This window comes from Sminthopsis crassicaudata, chromosome 4, assembly GCF_048593235.1.
Source record: "Sminthopsis crassicaudata isolate SCR6 chromosome 4, ASM4859323v1, whole genome shotgun sequence".
Taxonomy (NCBI): Eukaryota; Metazoa; Chordata; class Mammalia; order Dasyuromorphia; family Dasyuridae; genus Sminthopsis; species Sminthopsis crassicaudata.
In genome coordinates this window covers 403,213,439-403,234,351 of record NC_133620.1, presented here as the reverse complement: position 1 = coordinate 403,234,351, position 20,913 = coordinate 403,213,439, and the positions used below count along the sequence as shown (strand labels likewise).

At 38.5% G+C, this 20,913-nt stretch overlaps 1 long non-coding RNA gene across 3 annotated transcripts in view; it reads left to right on the top strand.

Moving 5' to 3' along the window:
• LOC141539620 (uncharacterized) overlaps nt 1-9,494 on the top strand; it is a 97,194-nt gene extending 87,700 nt beyond the window's left edge. The window contains exons 3-4 of one of the 3 annotated variants that reach the window (XR_012481341.1): nt 7,110-7,317; nt 7,511-9,494. This is a non-coding gene — a long non-coding RNA (uncharacterized LOC141539620). Of the gene's footprint in view, nt 1-7,109 lie in introns of all 3 variants that reach the window. The other 2 variants (XR_012481342.1, XR_012481340.1) reach the window with 2 other exon arrangements.
• Nucleotides 9,495-20,913: the final 11,419 nt, after the last annotated feature.

The following is a 20,913-nucleotide window of genomic DNA, read 5'->3' as shown; positions in this document are numbered from 1 at the left end:
TTATGATCTCCCAATGTTTTCCCTGCTCCTTTTCTCTTGTAATATTTAATTTAAAAAATTATATGTATTCTAGTATTTAGTATAAGTATCACAGTGTTTACTGAGTGAAATGCCAAAGGCTTATCCTTTATGGTTAGAGATAATGTTCTTTCTATTCATCAGGATTTCTATCTGTCCTCTTTCAAACCCATTCTTCATCCTGCACTAATAAGCTTACGGGTACATCCATCACTTTGATTATTTCATTCCTTGGCCTTCAGTAGCTAGTTCCCCATTGACTACTCCTGGGTAGCTAGACAGTGGGGTGGAAGAGTGCTGAACCTGGAGACTTATCTTCCTGAGTTCGAATTAGATTTCAGACACTTACTGGCAGTATTATTCTAGGCAAGCCACTTAACCCAATTTGCCTCAAGTTTTTTCATCTATAAAATGAGTTGAAGAAAAAAAATGACAAACCACTCCATTATCTTTGCCAAGAAAATACCAAATCGGGTTCCAAAGACTCAGAAAAGAAGGGACATCAACAACTTTGACTATACAATAAACTTCTAAAAATTCCCAAACACATTTCCCGTTTCATATCCTTATGATATGGTATTCCAGCTAAATAGCCAAACTTCTCTTTGTCCTTTATTTTTCTCCTATCTCTATTTCTTTGTTTGGGAAGTCCTTCCTGTCAAAAATAGATTTTTTTTTCTCCTTTCCTTTCCCTTCTTACTTCTGCTCTCCCTCATGTGAAAGTGATCTCTCCCTACTCAGATTTCTTTTGGCCTGATCCTCTCCTTTGTACATATCCCACTCTCCCTATTTCACAGTCACTTGTATATATATCTTTCTTTCTTTTAGATTGTCAGTTTCTTGAGAACAAGACCTGTACCCTGTCTGATAATATCAAACCTTTGATCTTGTTTGGTTGAATTGAACTAGTGTACACCAATCAGGGAGCTCTCTCTAGTCTATGGCTCCCTTATCCCATCAGTAATAATAATTATGACTCATAATTAGCTAATAATAGGTCATTCCATGGAGATTGAACTTACTACTTACTTGAATCGTTTATGATCTCAGCATCCTAGGGACGCTTCCAAGGCAATTCCCTCAAATTCCTGGCACTAACGGGCAGCTCCCTCATCAGAACTTATGGTGGAATGAAACATATGGTTTCATTTGGACCTAGGGAGCAGGACAGGAGCTATCTCTAGTTACAGAGACCTTTTGACAACTCTGGCCTATGGCAGAATGCCTAATGCTGCCAGTCCCCTTCTGGCCCACTGATGTTCTGGTCTTTTCATGCCAATTTTAACTTCCTAGTGTGTTTTGAACACAGATAGGCTCTGGTTTACTGTTGATATAACTTTTCACAACTTTTATATCACTTCTATTCCAACAAATGTCTGTATCAGAGGGTTGTGATCTTAGGAGACTCCCCATTGCATTCTGGGAGATATTTGGCACTCTCAGGGAGACAATACAGGAGGGAGGAATGGAAAGGAAGATTTCAGAAGCCTGATATTCCTTTGGAACTGGTAGGAGAAGGGAATAAACATTTATGTAGTACCCATTATGTGTCAAACACTGTACTAAGCAGTTTACAAAGATTTTCTTTAATCCTCACAACAACCTGGGAGATAAGTGCTATTATTATGCCCAATTTACAATGGAAGAAATTGAGGCAGTTAGTGGTTTAAGAGATTTGGCCTAGAGTCACATAACTTGAGGCTATGTTTGGATTCAGATCTTCCTGAACATAGGCCCATCACTTTCCCCCATTCCACCTTGATGCCAAGTGACTTTTCCAGGACCATACAGCAAGTAAATGGAAAGAATTTATCAGTCTGAGAACATCAAGTCTTTCTGACTCTAGTTCCAATGCTCTATCTACTGAACTGTTAGGATTCTTACAATGTGCTAAGTCAGTGGAATGGATAGAGACAATAGTTATCTCATTTAGCATGGTTCAGTATGATTGATCTGACCCTACAAGGAGATATTATGGGCCAGAACTTGAAACAAGGTATTGAGTGGAATTGAGGAGACAATGATTAAGTCTAATTTAGCATTGATTTAATCCTACAACAAATAATGCTTTCCTAGTGATGTAATGATTGGTGTATACTCAGTGTGGAACATATAAGGAGGAGCTATTAGGGCCAGCAAGGAGAAGCTCACTAGAAGTTCTCAGAGCTTCAGTCAGGATTCAATCGAGGAGATTCAGAAGCCAGAGAAGGCAGCTTAAGCTTTTGGAACCAAGACTACAGATAGGCCTCTAAGAAAGCTAACAGGGCCCCAGGAAGGAGACAAGACTTTGAAGGGGATAGTAAAAGATTTGGACTTTAACTCCTGAGCTTCATTTGGGGAGATTTACACTACACTGAAACGAAGGCTACTCCCAGAAGCCCCCAAGAAACCTGTTCCCAGAGAATATTACATTTTAAAGAAGAATATTATACTGAACCACATAGTTTGTGTCATGTTAGGTGATGAGCTGATATATTGACTATGCAAGAGTAGGGAAAACAGTCTTTCTGGTCTGTTTGATAAACATTACTCTTTTGTTCATTTTTTCAAGTAGGAAAAATAATATTTACTTTAAAATAAGACAAATTTGCTTTTCAATAAAAAAATTTTAAAAGGAGAAAAAACTGTCACTATAAAGGTATCATTGTAAGGTAACAAATCTTCCTTATTTGTTGGATGGGAACTATTCAATATTAGTTGTGTTGCTGTCATAGAATTCAGGAGAAGTTGTGGTCAATTGGAAGCAGTACCATCTGCAGCACATCTGTGGTCATTCTGTTGACAAATTTTTTCTCTATAGGACTTTGAAGATTGAAAAATACTTTATAGATTTTCATTACTTAGCTTCCTTGCTTGATGTGTATGTGTGTGTGTGTGTGTGTGTGTGTGTGTGTGTGTGTGTGTGTGTGTGTGTTTAAATGTAAAACTGAGCCTTGCTCTCACTTTCTCAGCAAGATAAGAGTAAATATTGCTATTGGAAAGAGGGCTAAGGGAGAAACAATTTGGCATTGTGTATAGAAAGCTAATATCACAATCCAGAAGGTCTTGGAGCCAAGAAGGTCTGGGACATGGTCTTTGACATGTTCTGGTAATGGGATTGTGGGCAGGTTACTTAAGTTCTCAATGCCCTAGGCAGCTTTCTGAGACTATAAGTCTCCTCACCCTACGTCAATGAAATCACATGCCAAATACAAAAGGAAAAAAAAGGGGGGGGGAGGGACTTAGAATTATGGTAGAGAGAACTATTCCTTTAAATGTCTTCATTTGGACTCAGTTGTCATTTGGAAGTTTACCTTTAACATTACATCAACCGTGGGAGAGATGAAGTATATGTAAGGAAGTCATTTGAATGGCTTTTATTTCCTTGGCAAATTACAAATGATACATTGTTGATATAATTAGATGCTGTTTGCAAGACATTGCCTGTACCACACCATCAAAGAATCCGGTGTCATAAGATGAGTCATTTGTCAGGGTCCCTTCTGCCCACTCTTGCAGCTGGCAGAATTTAGCAAGAAATTTCTCTAAAGGGTCTTTGATTTTCTCTTTCCCTCCTGCCTTCCATTATTTTATTGTCTCTAGCTTGAACTCAGATTTGCAAAGAACGAACAGGAGGGGGAGACAAATCTGCACTTTTCATAGCTTTCAGAGTCTTTCCTGAAAGTACCAAATGATGCTGTCTCTTCTTAATCTCTGATAGGGACCTCTCTGTCTCAAATGTTTTTTGGCCTGGTTCCCACTGGTGCTGCAGAACATGCTATTTGCAAAGCTGCAGCAGGTTCTGTCCTCCTTCACCCTCCAGGCACTTTGAGTATTTTTCACAGAAGGTTCTGCCTCCCTTGCCAGCGGTGGTCCTTGTGAGCCAAAGAGATATCTTACTGTCTTGCTTCAGAGGCTCTGCTCCGGACACACTTACTAGATTAAACAGGGATTGACCACCAGTACTTTGCAGTCCACAAAGTAATCATTCCTGTCCAGAAGGGGAAACACGTACCAGGGAAGGCGATGTGATCTCTGCTGCCTCTGTAATAGGATGGGACTGGACTGGATCTCTTCCATCTCTACCTATGATTTCTGAGAGCTATAATCTATCCCACAAACCATGTTAATTACAAAGCCCTTGCCTAAAGGGCTTTAGAGTCATCCTTTCTGGCCTCCTTATTTTATAAATGAGGAAAGGAAGATTCTTCTTTTTATTTTAAAATATGTTATTTTAAATTTATGGAATAAAGAATTTCCATGACATAGTTCAATAAAAAGATGATTGTACATGAAAATGCAAATCTGCTGTGCATAATTTGCTATTCCTTTCAAATATATAACAAAATTATTATGTAAATTTCTTTTTTCCTTCCTTTTCCCTTTACTCTAGAAATAGCTATCATTAGGTTAAAAATATATATGTATATATAAAATATGTATATTCATACACATCCATATATATTTGTATATACACAAATGTATATGTAAATTATCCTATATATACTTCTATTTATCATTTTTTTTCTCTGAATGCAGATAGCATTTTTCTTCATATCTCCTTTTTTTTTTTTTTTAAGGAAAGGGAGATTCTTTTTTTTTTTCTTTTTCTTTTTTTTTTTTTTTCCTGAGGCTGGGGTTAAGTGACTTGCCCAGGGTCACACAACTAGGAAGTGTTAAGTGTCTGAGATCAGATTTGAACTCGGGTCCTCCTGAATTCAAGGCTGGTGCTCTATCCACTGCACCACCTAGCTGCCCCGGAAAGGGAGATCCTGAAAGAGGGAGGCTATCAAGGCCACGATGCTATGTGCTAATACAATAGGGCAAAAAATTCAGGTCTCCTAACTGTTCAATGCTTTGTCAACCCTCAGCAGAGTTGTAAAGTTGGCAATATCCTCAGATGTTCCTTTTAGTGCCCTTCCTTTCTCTTTATGGTTTAACCTGCCTTGCCCTCTCCTTGCACTACCCTTTTCTTTCAAGTTCTGAATAATCTCCTTCCCCTGTCAAAATTTGGTCTCAGGAAAAGACTTCATTCATTTATGCCTTAGTTGGAGATTACATCACTTTGTTGCCTTTTTCCAGGATCATTTTTAGTTTAAAGCCATCATCTGTCTCTAGTCATAGATCAGGACAATAGATTTAGAGCTAAGAGGAACCCCTGGGGTCTTCTAGTCCTATTGCCAGAAAGGATGACCTGCCCAAGGTTACACAGGTGGGAAGGGATAGAATTACGATGTCAGTCCAAATCTTCTGGCTCCAATTCTAATATTTGTTCCATTTTATTATGATGCCTTCCTGCAAAAAGCTTCTATCTGAGAGCAGATAGAAAGAGATTTTTTTGGCAAGGTAGATTAGAAGATCCCACTGAAATCACAGTAGGTATCTGGCTTCTCATTGCACATGTCAATGACTTGGGCTCAGACAACCATGCAGTTAGAACGCAGCAGGCCTGTTCTAGCTTAGAGTGTTTGTGTCTGTTTTCATGAATTATTGATTGCCTGGCTATCACAGGAGCAGTGGACCACCCACAAGACCACAGCTGCTCATAGGGTGAATCTGAACCTAAGAACAGTGTCTGCCCATTCACCTGACATCAGGTGCTATGAGAACCAATAGATGGATGCCTTCCATCTGTTGGTTATTGGCTCTGTACACCTGACTGCTTCAGCTCACTGAGGTCAGCCAACATAGCAACATAGAGCTTGGATGGCACCTATAGCATGAATGTCAAAACCACAAGACCTCAAGAACCTGGTTCTTATAGCTATGTGTACCTTGTAAGATCCTGTGGGTATTTCATGTGCCTTTCTTAGCATCAGAGAGGCTGTTCACTGAACAGGCTTGTTTCCCCTGGAATATTGAGTCATCTTGTGTAGTCCTCCGTGGGCTGTCAGGAAGTGGTGGGTTTTGGGGATAGGAGTCGTGTTGAATTAGGGCGTGTGCTACAGACTTGCTATAGGAGCACTTGAGGGACATGAGCTCACATTGATCTTTGGGTCACCCCAATTTGAGGTCCAACTCCACAACTTTTAAACTGTATGACTTTAGACAAAATGATTAACCACCCTGAACTTCAGGTTCCTCATCTGTAAGATGGGAACAGTATTGCTTATTATGAAGAAAGTTCTATAAGCCATAAAACACTATGGAAATGTGAGTAGTATTCACAGGATTCCAAAATTCTAGAGTCCCTTCCAAAGGGCCTGTTTGGAAGGGCCACTTAGTTCAATCTATGCCTGATAAAGAATCACTCTATAACATCCCTAAAAGACAGAGACACTTCTTCAATGAGAGGGAATCCACTACTGCCTGTGGAAATCTATGACAATATCAGAAAGTTCTCCTCACCTGCCTCTTTGAAAATCATCTATCCATTGCTTCAATTCTGATTTATGATAATGTATACTTGATTGGTATTTTGGGTTGGATTTCTGAGAAATGGGAGGATGATATTGCCTTCTAGAGAAAGAAGGAAGCTGGGGGGGAGGAGGGGGAAAGATTTGGGAGAAAAGATAATGAGTTCTGTTATTATATTATATGTCTGCATATTATGAACATCATATATATATATATACACACACACATTCAAATACATATACGCATACACATATACTTAAAATGTCTGGCTCTGGGTAGGCTCCAGACAATGTTTGAGGGCATGATACTAAGATATCTATAGTCGGGATAGGAAGGGAGAGGTTAATTCCAAATGTGCATTGAGGTCAACAAAGAGAAAAACCTACATTTTAATATTTTAGTAGCTCTTTTTTTGTTTTAGTTCTCAAGTGAGTTTTTTATGGGAAGTGAGTGACTCCACAGTTATTGTGGGGATCATTCCTGCTTTGCTACAGTTATGATGCACATAAACTAATGTTCTGGGAGTTATGTAGTTAGGCTGAAGGCAAAGACACCCCCTTTTCCACTCCTCCCGGCTCAGACTCTAGGTTTCTGGAATTTTCTGAAATCGATTAAGAATTATGACCTTGTTGATCACATTATTTCACATAGAAAGTAAATTGTTCCATGGTGTATATATTCTTATCCACAGTTCATGTGTGGGCTGGGTTTTGCCAAAATGCTTTAAATTCTTCTTTTTAAAATCTTTCTTATAGGGGAGAATGGGAGGACTCATGTACTTGCAAAACACACACAGAAGAATATATGAGGTTACCAGGTGTAGTCTAAGAAGCACAGAACTAGGATTTGGAAGACTGGGGTTCAAATGGGACCTTGTTGGCAAGAAACTTCAGTTCTTTGGGCCTCATCTGTAAAATGAAGGGACTAAAAGGATTTTTAAGTCCCTCTACCACTTCTAAAATTGTATGTATGCACATTTCTTAAATGTTCTTAGAAGTCGATGGTACAATATTAGCTTATTATTTATTTTTCTTTTTTGCAAAACCCACAGAATTTCTGCCCGAATGAAACATAAATACAGAGCCCTTTTTTGATATGTGGTGAAACTAAAATGAAGAGGACAGAGGGGCTAAAGTCTGACATTCTCTTCTCCCAGTCTACAGGCTTTCGAAGGCACACCAGAGCCTGGAGTGTGAGCCTGCACAGCCGGAGCTGAAATGAGCCATTCAGCTGATTAGAACAAGAGCAACTCTGAACAGATGGGACCTGCTGCAAACTTCGCCGAACTTGTTCTTACTCTTTGCCATTACCAAATCATTCCAACCAGATGGCACATCTCTAGGCAGTGCTATCGCTGAGGCCTCATGAGGCTCACTTGGTTAGGGCAGGGTATTTAGATGCATGTGTAAATTCCAGATGTCTTCGCTTCTGTATTAGTGGCAAGAGAGTGAGTGTTATTTTAGGGGAAGAGAGAACAATTCACAATGGAGAGGGAGCAACTTTTTCTCCTGACTTCTGGAAGTGAGGGGCAAGGAGGGAGAAGCTTTCCATTGAGTTGGGGCAAGAAGACATACCTGTGTGCCATTTCAGTATGGGTATGTGAAGGCAGTGCCTCCCTTCTTCCTGCCCTAAGTGGCTTCCCCCTCCATCTTCCTTTTCCTCATTGTTCAGGGCTTGTCATTGTTAGGGTCCTGATTGACTCAGAGTGAATGTCATCTTTCTGTTTTGGCCAGAAACCCTGAGGGTCTTCCCCTTTCTCTGTGTGTGTGTTTGTGTGTGTGTGTGTATAATATGTATAATATGATATACTATGTATATTATATATGTATATGTGTATAAATATATATATAGATAGGTAAGAGAAGCCATTCTCTGCTTCATATCTTATGTAACTTTAATCATTGACTGGACATTGCCTTAGGTAAACTGAAACCTTAGTTTACCAGTCATGGTCTCCCACTGTACCTAGGGCCATCTTCAGCCATTCTGATCTGTAACTTGCACTGGGCCCAGGTGGCTCCAAAGGAGAAAGTGAGATGGTGACTTTGCACAGCCCTCCCTTACTTCAGTCCAACTCACTCACATGTCATGGCATACCCTCCCTGATGTCATGGTGATGTAATATAGCTTCTAGGATTTCGAGGTCCCCTGACCTTAGGAGCTTCTGTTCTAACAATAAGTCAGTAATTCTAAATCTTCTGGCTTTAGAGTCTGCCACCCAATCTAAGAATAACAATCTGTCTGATTCTAAAGTCCTGGCTTGGAATCTTTGATCCCCAAGTCCCCCACCCCCAACTTAAAAATACTATTGTTATAACAATCTGTCTGTAAACAAGTGTTACTGTCTGTTGGTCAGTGATAACCAAATTCCAGAGACCACTTCTTGGTCCTACCTCTGGGCCATAAAATTAGCATATCTATAACATGAAGAACTAGATAAATTTGTTCCTTTGCTTCTGCTTCTTTGCTAAATTCTTTCTGAATTTAGACCGCTTGTAATGATATTACAATTACCATAAACTTTGACCTTTGATTAGGAAATGAGTTCAAACCTGCAAATTCTTCTGAGACACCCTGTGACATTGGCCTGTGAACCTCAATACTTTGGGGTTCCTGCTTTTCCAACTTCAACAATGGGACTTTTCAAGAACAAAGGCTAAACAATGGTAGCCACAACAACAACTTCAGAACTTGGTATCCTAGATCCCACACAGAGAAGATGGGCTTGGCTTGTGTTAAGTGCTAGAGAGCAGCCTGATTTAGCTTCTGCAGAGCTGGGACTCTCTGACCTTTCTCTGTATCTCCTGTACTTAGCCCAGGGCCTGACACTTAATAAAGGTTTATTGATGGAGTGACTGGTAAGCAGTGGTCTAGCATGTAACAGTAGGAGCAGTCCCCAGGGAGCAAGGAGTCATGTTCTCATTCAGTCATAGTTCCTCTTCACCTCCCAAAAACACAATGTTCCTTAATCATTGAGAGTCCAGCCTCCAAGGCATGATCAGTAAGATGCATGAAAGCTCTAGGCCCTGAGATGCACTGATATGTCTCATAAACCAGAATGCATAAATGGAGATGACATATAGCAATTTTTGTCAGTTTTGGGCAGGGCCCATCTCAGTCCCATTAGGTGTCTGCTTCCCCCCCCCCCCCCCCCCTTGGCATTTAGCTAGACATTGCGTGAAGTGCCTCATTTGATTCTGTGTAGGACAGTATTATCCACAAAAATAATCACAGATTCTTAGAGTAAGAAAAAGCAAAAAGGGTTGGTTTATTATGATCTCAATAGAAAGAGCATTTTCTATCTGCAAGGTGTTTGTCAGCAAAGAAGTGCAAATTATAAATTGTGAAACACAATATTAAATAGGTCCCTGAACAAAGAAGCCCCCAAAGCCCCCCCCTCACTCTGGCCAGCCTTTTCTCTCATTGTTTGGGGAAGTCCAGGCCTAATCTCAGAAATCTAATCTAGAAACAAAAGGATGCAAGTCAATAATTTTAATTCTTAATTTAATTTTCCCTAGAGAACTGCTATATAAGCAGATATCCTCAGATAAGACAATCCAAAGCCATTATCACCTTTAAAAAAAGTACTTAAATGCTAATTAAGAGGTTGTGGGAAAACTGGAGGGGACAAACACCAGCAACTTTTATCTATAGCTCTATTTGTTATTTTAAAGTCTCAAGTCACAATTAAAGTTTAGTTTAAGGCTATATTCCCATGAAAATGTCTTCACTTGGGTAATTCCACACAATCCTCATAATAGACCTGGGAGGTAGATGCTATTATTATTCCCATTTTACAGTTGGGGAAACTGAGGTTAAAGGACTTGCTCAGAATCATACACATAGTAAGTATTTAACAATATATTTGAAATAAGATCTTCTTGACCGCTAAGCCCAGAGCTCTATCCACTATACCATATGTCTTTTTTTTTTTTTTTTTTTTTTTAATTTTTAATTTTATTTTATAATTATAACATTTTTTGACAGTACATATGCATGGGTAATTTTTTACAACATTATCCCTTGCACTTACTTCTATTCAGATTTTTTCCCTTCCTCCCCCAACCCCCTCCCCCAGATGGCAAGCAGTCTTATATATGTTAAATATATTACAGTATAATTTAGATACAATATATGTGTGTAGAACCGAATTTTTTGTTGCACAGGAAGAATTGGATTCAGAAGGTAAAAATAACAGTTTACATTCATTTCCCAGTGTTCCTTTTCTGGATGTAGCTGGTTCTGTCCATCATTAATCAATTGGAATTGGATTAGTTCTTCTCTATGTTGAAGAAATCCACTTCCATCAGCATACATCCTCGTACAGTATCATTGTTGAAGTGTATAATGATCTTCTGGTTCTGCTCGTTTCACTCAGCATCAGTTGATGTAAGTCTCTCCAAGCCTCTCTGTATTTCTCCTGTTGGTCATTTCTTATAGAACAATAATATTCCATAACATTCATATACCATAGTTTACCCAACCATTCTCCAATTGATGGACATCCATTCATCTTCCAGCTTCTAGCCACTATGAAAAGGGCTGCCACAAACATTTTGGCACATACAGGACCCTTTCCCTTCTCTAGTAGTTCCTTGGGGTATAAGCCCAGTAGTAGTATGGCTGGGTCAAAGGGTATGCACATTTTGATAACTTTTTGGGCATAATTCCAGATTGCTCTCCAGAATGGTTGGATTCTTTCACAACTCCACCAACAATGCATCAGTGTCCCAGTTTTCCCACAGCCCCTCCAACATTCATTGTTATTTGTTCCTGTCATCTTAGCCAATCTGACAGGTGTGTAATGATACCTCAGAGTTGTCTTAATTTGCATTTCTCTGATCAATAGTGATTTGGAACACTCTTTCATATGAGTGGAAATAGTTTTAATTTCATCATCTGAAAATTGTCTGTTCATATCCTTTGACCATTTATCAATTGGAGAATGGCTTGATTTCTTATAAATTAAAGTCAATTCTCTGTATATTTTGGAGATGAGGCCTTTATCAGAACCTTTAACTGTAAAAATTTTTTCCCAATTTGTTACTTCCCTTCTAATCTTGTTTGCATTAGTTTTGTTTGTGCAGAAACTTTTTAATTTGGTGTAATCAAAATGTTCTATTTTGTGATCAATAATGGTCTCTAGTTCTCCCTTGGACACAAACTCCTTCCTCCTCCACAAGTCTGAGAGGTAAACCATCCCATGTTCCTCCAATTTATTTATGATTTCGTTCTTTATGCCTAAATCTTGGACCCATTTTGATCTTATCTTAGTATGTGGTGTTAAATGTGGGTCCATGCCTAGTTTCTGCCATACTAATTTCCAGTTTTCCCAGCAGTTTTTGTCAAATAATGAATTCTTATCCCAAAATTTGGGATCTTTGGGTTTGTCAAAGATTAGATTGCTATTTTTATTCACTATCTTGTCCTGTGAACCTAACCTATGCCACTGATCAACTAGTCTATTTCTTAGCCAATACCAAATGGTTTTGGTGACTGTTGCTTTATAATATAGCTTTAAATCAGGTACACTTAGACCACCTTCCTCTGACTTTTTTTTCATTAGTTCCCTTGCAATTCTCGACCTTTTATTCTTCCATATGAATTTTGTTGTTATTTTTTCTAGGTCATTAAAATAGTTTCTTGGGAGTCTGATTGGTATAGCACTAAATAAATAGATTAGTTTGGGGAGTATTGTCATCTTTATTATATTCGCTCGGCCTATCCAAGAACATTGAATGTCTTTCCAATTATTTAAATCTGACTTTATTTTTGTGGCAAGTGTTTTGTAATTTTGCTCATATAATTCCTGACTCTCCTTTGGTAGATATATTCCCAAATATTTGATACTATCGACTGTTATTTTGAATGGAATTTCTCTTTGTATCTCTTGCTGTTGGATTGTGTTGGTAATGTATAAAAATCCTGAGGATTTATGTGGATTTATTTTGTATCCTGCGACTTTGCTAAAATTCTGAATTATTTCTAATAGCTTTTTAGCAGAGTCTTTGGGGTTCTCTAAGTATACCATCATGTCATCTGCGAAAAGTGACAATTTGATTTCTTCATTTCCTACTCTAATTCCTTGGATCTCTTTCTCGGCTCTTATTGCCAAGGCTAGAGTTTCTAGTACTATATTGAATAGTAATGGTGATAGTGGGCAACCTTGTTTCACTCCTGATCTTACAGGGAAAGGTTCTAGTTTATCACCATTACATATGATGTTTACTGAAGGTTTTAAATATATGCTCCTTATTATTTTAAGGAATAGTCCATTTATTCCTATACTCTCAAGCGTTTTTAGTAGGAATGGATGTTGGATTTTATCAAATGCCTTTTCTGCATCTATTGAGATGATCATATGGTTTTTATTAATTTGATTATTAATATGGTCAATTATACTAATAGTTTTCCTAATATTAAACCAGCCCTGTATTCCTGGTATAAATCCCACTTGGTCATAGTGTATTATCCTGGGGGTGATTTTCTGAAGTCTATTTGCTAATATCTTATTTAAGATTTTAGCATCAATATTCATTAAGGAAATTGGTCTATAGTTTTCTTTCTCAGTTTTCGATCTACCTGGTTTAGGTATCAGTACCATGTCTGTGTCATAGAAGGAATTTGGTAGGACTCCTTCAATCCCTATTTTTTCAAATAGTTTATATAGCATTGGAGTTAGTTGTTCTTTAAATGTTTGGTAGAATTCACCTGTAAATCCATCTGGTCCTGGGGACTTTTTCTTAGGAAGTTGGTTAATAGCTTGGTCTATTTCTTTTTCTGAGATGGGACTATTTAGACTACTTACTTCTTCCTCTGTTAATCTGGGCAAGCTATATTTTTGAAGGTATTCTTCCATTTCATTTAAGTTATCGAATTTATCGGCATAAAGTTGAGCAAAGTAGCTCCTAACTATTGTTCTAATTTCCTCTTCATTAGTGGTGAGTTCACCCTTTTCATTTTCAAGACTATCAATTTGCTTTTTCTCTTTCCTTTTTTTAATCAGGTTTACTAAGGGTTTGTCTATTTTGTTGGTTTTTTCATAAAACCAACTCTTAGTTTTATTAATTAATTCAATAGTTTTTTTACTTTCAATTTTATTAATCTCACCTTTTATTTTTTGAATTTCAAGTTTTGTGTTTGTCTGGGGGTTTTTAATTTGTTCCTTTTCTAGCAATTTTAGTTGTAAACCCAATTCGTTGGCCCTCTCTTTCTCTATTTTATGCAGGTAGGTCTGTAGAGATATAAAACTTCCCCTAATTACTGCTTTGGCTGTATCCCACACATTTTGGTATGATGTCTCATTATTGTCATTTTCTTGGGTGAAGTTATTAATTATGTCTATGATTTGCTGTTTTACCCAATCATTCTTTAGTATAAGATTATTTAGTTTCCAATTATTTTTTGGTCTATTTTCCCCTGGCTTTTTATTAAATGTTATTTTGATTGCATTATGGTCTGAAAAGGATGCATTTACTATTTCTGCCTTACTGCATTTGATTTTGAGGTTTTTATGCCCTAGTATATGATCAATTTTTGTATAGGTTCCATGAACTGCTGAGAAGAAAGTATATTCCTTTCTGTTTCCATTTAGCTTTCGCCAAAGATCTATCATATCAAACTTTTCTAGTATTCTATTTACCTCTTTGACTTCTTTCTTATTTATTTTGTGGTTTGATTTATCTAATTCTGAGAGTGCAAGGTTGAGATCTCCCGCTATTATAGTTTTGCTATCTATTTCCTCTTGCAGCTCTCTTAATTTCTCTTTTAAGAATTTAGATGCTGCACCACTTGGTGCATACATGTTTAATATTGATACTGCTTCACTATTGATGCTTCCCTTTAGCAGGATATAATGCCCTTCCTTATCTCTTTTAATTAGATCAATTTTTGTTTTTGCTTGATCTGAGATGAGGATGGCTACTCCTGCTTTTTTGGTTTTGCCTGAAGCATAATAGATTCTGCTCCACCCTTTTACTTTTAGTTTGAATGTCTCATCCTGTTTCAGGTGTGTTTCCTGTAAACAACATATAGTAGGATTCTGACTTTTAATCCAGTCTGCTAACTGCTTCCTCTTTATGAGGCAGTTTGCCCCATTCACATTTATGGTTAGAAGGACTAATTCTATATTGCTTGCCATCCTATTAACCCCTGCTTATGCTTTTCCCCTTTCCTTCCCTTTTACCCTCCTATCCAGTATTCAACTGGTAAACACCACTTGCTTTTCACAGCCCTCCCTTTTTAGGATCCCTCCCCCACCTTAAAGATCCTCCCCTTATTTTACCCCTTTTCCTCGAAATTACTGTATTCCCTTCCCCTTAGCTTACTCCTTCCCTTTCACTTTTCAATGAAGTGGAAGAAGTTTCACCATAAATCGAATATGTCTATTGATACACGCTATGTTCATCTCCCTCCTTTCTTTCTCTCAGATATAATAGGTTACCTTTGCCTCTTCTTGAGATGTAGTACCACCACTTTATACTTTTTTATGATATAATCTCCTTTCCACCTCTAGTTTCTAAGACAAATTGTACATATGTTCTTTACATATTTTTTTGACAGAAGTATAGTTCTCAAGATTTCTTTTTACCTTTTTTAGAAGTCTCTTGAGTTCTGTATTTGAAGATCAAACCTCTTATGTAGGTCTGGTTTTTTCATCAAAAATAGATGGAATTCATTTATTTCGTTAAATGTCCATCTTCTTCCCTGGAAAACGATGCTCATTCTTGCTGGGTAAGTTATTCTTGGCTGCATACCAAGTTCCTTAGCCTTTCGGAATATCATGTTCCAGGCTCTGCGTTCTTTTAATGTGGATGCTGCTAGATCCTGTGTTATCCTTATTGTGGATCCTCCATATCTGAATTGTTTTTTTCTAGCAGCTTCCAATATCTTTTCCTTTGTCTGATGGTTCTTGAACTTGGCTACTATATTTCTTGGCGTTTTGATTTTAGGGTCCCTTTCAGTAGGTGATCGATGAATTTTCTCAATGTCTATTTTACCCTCTGTTTCCAAAACGTCTGGGCAGTTCTCTTTGATAATTTCCTCGAAAATGGTGTCCAAGCTCTTTTTTTCCTCCCATTTTTCAGGGAGTCCGATTATTCTCAAATTGTCTCTCCTGGATCTGTTTTCCAGGTCTGTTGTCTTTCTGGTAAGGTACTTGACAGTCTTTTCAATTGTTTCATTTCTCTGGTTTTGCTTGACTCCCTCTTGGTTTCTCCTTGAGTCATTCATTTCTACTTGTTCCAGTCTAATTTTCAATGATGTATTTTCTTCACTCACTTTTTTTATATCTCTTTGTAATTGTCCAATTGAGTTTTTATCTTCTATTGAATTTTTTTCCATTTTATCCATTTTATTTTTTTGAGAGCTGATTTCTTTTTCCAGCTCTCTAATCCTGTTTTCCTTGGAGTTGTTTACCTTTTCCAGCTCACTAATCTTGTTTCTCAATGATTTGATTTCTTTATCCATTCTGTCTTTGAAGGCATGGGTTGACTTCTCCAGGCTCTCTTGCCAAGCTTCCCTTTCCTTTTCCCATTTCTCTTCCAGCTCTCTTGTGAGAGCCTTTTTGATTTCCTCTATGAGGTTCTTTTGTATTGAGGAGCAGCTTATATCCCTCCCAGGGGATACATCTGGGGACATTCTGTTCCTAGTCTCCTCAGCATTTGAAGTCTGCTCCCTCTCCACACAGAAGCTGTCAATGGTTAGAGCCCTTTTGAATTTTTTGTTCATTTTGTCAGAGTAGGAATCAAAGAAAACAAACTGACAAGAGAAACAATTGGTCTGTATTGTGGGGGATAGGGCTGGATGGTATTAATGGGCTTCCTCTACAGACTGGGGGTAGGGCAGCAGAGAGGCACTAACAGAACAGCAATGACTGTACTGAGTCTGCGCTCTGAGGCTCTGAGAACGCACCGAGTCAGTCCAGGTGGGGGTTGGGGGTGGCCGGGTTCTGAGAGACGCTGGCTTTCTGGGGTTTTAATCTTCACCTCCGGTGTTTACACCCTCTCTGCTGCTCCTGGCTTGCTGCCAAGACGGAGTATCCACACTGGGGCAAAAGCCCTTTCACAGAAACGGCAGAGATCGTACTCCTCCCCCTCCGGTCTGAGCTGTGTGAGCTGCCTGTCTTGCTCTGGCTGTCTACCCTCAGTCTGCGCCCAGTCTGATTGACCCTCCCCCGAGCAAACACAGACCTTTTCTGGCGACTTTCAAGGATGTCTTCTCTTGGTGATAATTTGTGGATTTCTTTCTGGGTCAAGCATTAAGTCAGAGGCTTGTCATGAAGTAAGTTCTGAGAGAAAACGAGGAGCTCAAGCAGCTGTCTGCCTCCACGCCGCCATCTTGGCCGGAAGTTCCCACTATACCATATGTCTGCCTAACCTGGAAACTTGTTTTCCTTCCTTCCTTCCTTCCTTCCTTCCTTCCTTCCTTCCTTCCTTCCTTCCTTCCTTCCTTCCTTCCTTCCTTCCTTCCTTCCTTCCTTCCTTCCTTCCTTCCTTCCTTCCTTCCTTCCTTCCTTCCTTCCTTCCTTCCTTCCTTCCTTCCTTCCTTCCTTCCTTCCTTTTCTCTCTCTCTCTTTTTCTCTCTTTCTCTCTCTCTTTGTCTTTTTTTTTAAAAGATTTTTATTTTCAAAACATATGCATGAATGATTTTTCAACATTGACTCTTGCAAAACTGTGTTCCAGTTTTCCCCCTATCACCTCCCTTAATGACAAGTAATCCAATATATGTTAAACATGGTAAAAATATGTATTAAATCCAATATATGCATACATATTTATACAATTATCTTGCTACACAAGAAAAATCAGATCAAAAAAGGAAAAAAATGAGAAAGAAAATAAAATGCAAGCAAACAACAACAAAAAGTGTGAAAATGCTATGTTGTGATCTACACTCAGTTCTGGAAACTTGTCATTGCCCCATTATATTATTGTGAATCACTAGATAAATGAATACAGACCTATTGTGAAATTTGTGAGTCCCAAGCTAAAAACCAACTAGGAAGTCAAAATATGGGGATTGTAGTTATAGTATCATAAGATTTAGAGCTGGGAGGAAACCTAATTTAATTTAATGAGATAATTTTATCCAACTCCTTACTGTATTGATAAGGTAGCAGGCTCAGAAAAGTTCCATAATTTTCTTATGATCCCACAAGGATTAAGGAACAGAGTGGAACCTGAGCCCTGTCCTTCTGACTCCTAATAGTGCTCCTATATTACAATATAGCAGCCTCAGTCATAGCCCCCTACATTTGATGACATTAAAATTTTTTTTCCCCTGAGGCTGGGGTTAAGTGACTTGCCCAGGGTCACACAGCTAGGAAGTATTAAGTGTCTGAGACCAGATTTGAACTCGGGTCCTCCTGAATTCAAGGCTGGTGCTCTATCCACTGCGCCACCTAGCTGCCCCTTTCTTAAAAGTTTCTAAATGATGAGAGGACAATTAGCACAGTGAGACCTAACTGCTATTTATGGGGACTATAGTTGACAGCCTTTTGCCTGTGAGACAAGCATCTCTTCACATAGGAAGCTGCTGGCTAGTCTATTTTGGCCTTTCTTGTAACAGTCCTTGTGGACCAGTCTTTCGATCTCAGACTTCTAACCTTTATTTGTTAGATTTATTTTTTGTGTGAGATTTGTGTGAGAAAGCTTTGAGTGATCATATGTGAAACATTGTGATTAATTTCAGATGACAAATTATAGGAAACTGAACTGGTCAGCATGCAGAGGATGGAAACAAGGCTGGTGAAGGCCCTCAAAATTATGTTGTGTGAGAGTTCGCTGATGGCACTGGGGAGTCTTTAATACAGGGAAAAGAAGACTTAGGATAACATGACAAACAGCTTTTAAATGTTTGCAGGCAGCTCTCTGTAAGCGCTATTTACTCTACCCTGGATGTCTGGTGCCAGGTAGAAAAGGGCAGAAGCTACTGAACGGAAGATGAAGGTTTTATAGAAGGGAAAACTTTGTAACCCTTAGAGATTGGGTTTGGATCTTTACCTGGAAGTGATCTGAATGGGCTGCACCAGGAGTGCCTGAGTGCCCCATCACCAACGATCTTCAACAAGAATCTAGATAACCACTTTTTAGGAATAGAATTGAAGGAATTCTGGACCAGACTAGCTGGCTTTAGGTCCCTTCCAGCTCTTGAGACTGTGCAATACACATTATCTTTTACTTAAATTGGTACGCATGTGATGTTATTCCTTTTCTAATGCTAGAAGAGATGAACCGGTTTAGGTTTGCCTTATGAACAATGTCCAACAGAAAATTTGTTAGATTGTGTTTTTTGTTCTAAATTTTGGTCAAATTACAGGTATTCACTTACTTCTGGGACCTAGATCAGCTTTGATTGTCAGTACATCACACCACATGTATCCCCTTCATGGACTGAGAGTCTCCTGTCAGTGCCCAGCCTGAAGCAGTTTTGAATGAGATTTTGTCCCTTACCTTTGATGGACTGATATGGGGGAATTTAGGAACTCTGATTGGATCATCTATTACTGTGTGTGTAAGATTTGGTATGGAAATTGCTAAAACTGTGTAACTATTGCTGTATGTTTGAGGCGTTTTTTAGGAAACTTACTGTACTAGTCTGTAATGTGTAGGAATTTTGATTCACTCTTGGGATTTATATGTGGAATGGTTATTTGCTAATTCCTTTCCATGAGAAAAAAAGGGAGGAAGAGATAGGAAATTGGGGAAACTGGTGTATTTTTCTTAAAAACCAGAAATCAGACACCTGTCTTGGGACTGGCAGTCTCTCGGATCTGTTTCTCCACTCCTGTTACCCCAGTTCCTTAATTAGTATTTCAGCATTCTCAAAGGACCTCGCAGTTTGGTATCAGGCCTCTAATAGTTCGGGGTTGCCTGCCTTGGTCTAACTGCATAATCTGCTCAGAAATCTGGATCCTAGTAGCAGCTCCTGTTCTATTGAGAGGTTCAGGTGGAGCTACTCCAGGCCCCATTTTTTCCCCCTTTTGGAGTCCCTGACAGACTTGGGGTGCTCTTGTTAGGATGGGCAGCAAGACTGTCTTGAGCAGAGGTTGAATTAAATGCACAAATGACCACAGACCTAACTTACAGTGAACTGTCCATCTCAAACTGGATTCTCTGGCTGAGAGGCTCCCCAACTGCAGAGGACCTGACATGCTAGCAACAGGGAGCCTTTGTGTATTGCTGATTAATTCTGGGGTTATCAGGGAGAGATTTGTCCTTACCATAAGTCCTTGTATTTTTCTAGTTTTATTTTGATTTACTTGCTTTACATAGGGTTGGTCAAAATTATTAGACTATCTAGAGGAAGGTAATTCAATGATTTGAGTATTCAGAGGAGAGAGAGTATGGAATGTTGTGTCACAGTTCTCTTTTATTATCCTGACTCAGTTTTCTTAATTATCCCGACTCAGTTTCCCTAATTGTCCTAACTCAGTTTCCCTAAATTGTTCCTGAATTGTTCTGCCTCAATTGTTCTGCTCAATCCTGCAAAACCACCACTCCCTCTTAATCATCAGAATGTTTGATAAGGATAAAAGATCTTATATACCTCTGATTGGAAAAGTATCCTCTCATAATTGCAATATTATTTGAGGTTATATCTGCCACTGGGTATAGGTAATTAAACCCAAACAAAGATTAAAACTGAAAAAATTAAAATATTAATAACTCTCTAATCTCTATCTTGCCTCAGTTTCTTTGGCATTACAAAGAAAACCAAGACCCACAGAGTCTAAGTGAATTGCCCAATGGCAAACAAGTAACAAATACTGGAGCTTAAGTTCAAATCAGGATTTTCAGACAAACAAATCCAATACTCTTTTCATTATGCCATTCTTCCTCCTAGAATCAGGAGAATTGTTGGGTGGAGGAGAGAGGAGTTTGGACCATATAACTCATGGAATAGATCTGATATGAAAAATCTCTATTACGTAATAGTGCCTAAAATTAAACTGTGACTGGAGGGTCACCACAAGAACTTTTAAATACAGATTTTCTTCCTTCCTTAGCTTGTTTCCATCATATGATATACTTAGCTATGTATCCTGGATAAATATTGCTCATCTTCTTCCCCAGAGAATTATGTTCCCTGAGGGAGTGAATGTTTCTTGGAGAATCAAGAGAAGGCATAGCTTCCCCTATGCACACCCTTCATCTTAGACAGGGCTAACAACAGCCTAGGGTGACTTCAATAATCTCACCCAGTTGCTTTAGAGAGGATCTTTGGGACTAAAAAAGAAATTAATGATTTTTTGTCAGCTTCATAACAAGCAAGAAGTCACTTTGATGGGTATACCAATCTCAGTATCTGAAGAAGAAAGGACATCAAGATCTCTAATACTGGTGGGTCACCACTTCCTGATAAGTTTGTTTTTTTTTTTTTTTTTTTTTTTTTTTTTTTAGGCGGGGTGGAATAAGTCAATAGGGATAGTAACAAAGAATAACTTCAGTAAGAAGAGGTCTCTATTCTGGTATTGCCTCATCAGAGTGTAATCTAAGAGCTGTCTTACAGAATCATCTAAGACTCTCTTTTCTCTCTTCAGTACTTAACAATAGAAAA